This window comes from Dasypus novemcinctus, chromosome 3 (genome assembly GCF_030445035.2).
Source record: "Dasypus novemcinctus isolate mDasNov1 chromosome 3, mDasNov1.1.hap2, whole genome shotgun sequence".
NCBI lineage: Eukaryota > Metazoa > Chordata > Mammalia > Cingulata > Dasypodidae > Dasypus > Dasypus novemcinctus.
The window spans coordinates 108,598,420-108,601,001 of record NC_080675.1 but is presented as its reverse complement, the minus strand read 5'-3'; the positions used below and the strand labels follow the sequence as shown (position 1 = coordinate 108,601,001).

At 33.5% G+C, this 2,582-nt stretch overlaps 1 non-coding gene across 1 annotated transcript; it reads right to left on the bottom strand.

Moving 5' to 3' along the window:
* Positions 1-347: 347 nt before the first annotated feature.
* LOC111765233 (U6 spliceosomal RNA) lies at positions 348-449 on the bottom strand. The gene has a single exon (XR_002797631.1). It is a non-coding gene; the product is annotated as a U6 spliceosomal RNA (small nuclear RNA).
* Between the last annotated feature and the right edge of the window lie 2,133 nt (positions 450-2,582).

The following is a 2,582-nucleotide window of genomic DNA, read 5'->3' as shown; positions in this document are numbered from 1 at the left end:
GTGACCATTTAGAAACTTTCATCCTCTCTGTTATCTTTACTTTTCATTTCACAGATTTCTGCTCTTACAGTGAAATATTTTGAAACTAAGTATTAGATGCATAAATATTTAATGCATTGTAGTGCCTTCTTGGTAAATGGTCCCTTATATTGTTATATAGTGACCCTTTTTATTGTTAGTAAGGCTTTTTGCCTTAAAATCTATCTCATACTAGAGAATTATAGCTGCACAATGACCATTTGGTTAGTTTTTGTTTAGAATATCTTTTTCTATTCTATACCTTTCAATATTCCTATATTGTTATGTTGTAATCATAACTCATATTTTTATGGTTCTATAAGGTACTTAACAAATATGAATGCTTCATGAATTTGCTTTGATCCTTACTTAGTGTACATGCTAATCTTCTGTGTCATTCCAATTTTAGTATATGTATTGCTGAAAAAAGCACTCATATGTTTTTTAACCATGGTCTGGCCATCTTACTTTTTTAACAAAGAATATGGTTCATTTATATTTATTGTGAACAATGATTTGTATGAATTCATTTTTATCAACTTATTTTGTATTTTCTCCACTTTTCTATATTTCTTTCTTTCTTTCTTTCTTTCTTTTTTTTTTTTTTTTGCCTCCTTTCTTGTATTCTTTTGGATTGAATTATTTCTTTTTCTTATTTCTTTTAGCCTTTCTACCAGTTTGGATGTTATCCTCTTTATTTATAGTCTTTTTGGAATTATTCTAAAAATTACAAAAGGCACACTTAGTGCAATTTAAAGTTAATTAATATCTTTGTCCTGCTCCCAAACAGTTTAGGACAGTTTACCTCTTATCACCCTCCCTGATATAAGATTCGATTTTGTATTTCAGTTTTCTCTTTATTACAAACTAACAGAGGAAACAGATGTGGCTCAACCAATTGGATTCCCATCTACCATATAGGAGGTCCAGGGTTTGATGCCCAGGGCCTCCTGGTGAAGGCAAGCTGGCCCATGAGGCAAGCTGGCCCACAGAGAGTGCTGGCCAATGTGGGAATGAGGTCCCATGAAGGAGTGCTCCCCTGCATGGGAAAGCCACCCTGCACAGGAGTGCCAGCATGCACAGGAGTGCCAGCCAATGTGGAGAGATAGTTCAGTAAGGTGATGCAACAAGAGACAAAGAGGAGAGAAAATAAGTAGACATAACAGAACAGAAAGTTGAGGTGGTGCAAAAGAGTAATTGCCTCTCTCCCACTCCAGAAGGTCCCAGGATTGGTTCCCAGAGCTGCCTAATGAGAATACAAGCAGACACAGAAGAACACACTGCAAATGGACACAGAGAGCAGACAATGGGGAGGTGGGGGAGTTTGGGAGGGATAAATAAATAAAAATAAATCTTTAAAAAAAAGAAAAAAACTAACAGGGGTGCAGATGTAGCTCAAGTGGTTGAGCACCTGCTTCTTATGTACAAGGTCCAGGGGTTCAATCCCAGGTACGTCCTAAAAACAAAATACACCAACTAAAAAACCTACTTTCACTGGGGAGTGGATGTAGCTCAGTGGTTGAGTGCCAGCTTCCCATGTAAGTGGTCCTGGGCTCAATCCCCAATACCTCCTAAATAAACAAAGAAACAAACAAAAAATGAAAACTATCAGATATCATTGTTTTATGCAGTCCATTTTTGTTAATATTTATTGACATGTTTACAATTTCTTTTGCTTTCATTACTTTCTGCATTCCATACCGTTCTTCTGAGATTATAGTCCTTCTTATTTAAGGGGAACTTTTTAGAAATGCCTTTATTAAGAGAACAAGTTGATGCAAAATTCTTTTACCTTTTGTTGGAAAGAAATGTTTCCTTTATACCCTAATTTTTTAGATATTCAACTCTGGATTGTAAATTTCTTTTTCTTAAGTCCTTCTAAGATGTTTTCCACTATATTTTGGTCACTTTCCGCTTTTCTTTTTCCATTAGGGAAATCAACTATCAGTCTTACCATTCATTTTTTTTGTAATTCTGTTTTTTTTTTTTTTTATCTTTGGTTCTGTAATTTCAAAACAGTTAGTCTAAGTATACATTTCTTTTATATTGTTATGGCTGTGATTTACTGTACCACCTCAAATTGAGGATTCTTGTCATTCATGAAGACTGGGAAATTCTCATGGTAGTCTCACTGAATACTGCATTTTCTCAAATTTTTAATGATCTCCTTCTCTAAAATAAATTAGATATATGTTAATTTTCTCACTTTATCATATAAACCTTCTTTTATGTTTTAATTTTCTTTTTCTCTCTGGAGTATATAATGGATAATTTCTTCATTTGTGAATTCTCGTTCTCTAATTCTGTCTTCAGTGGTTTCTAAGCTATTGATTAGCCTAGTTAGTGATCTTTTCAAATTTTTCAAGCAGTTTAGTTTCTTTTATGAAATTGTATGTGGTTCTTTTTCCAGTACTCATGATCATTTCTGATAGTTTCTGTATCCTTCCTCATAGTCTCAATTTTCTTTTACTACCTAAAGTATATTAATTATACCTATAACATATTCTGTCCCAATAATTCTAATAACCCAAAACTTTTTGAGTGTAACTTGCTATGTATTTTTT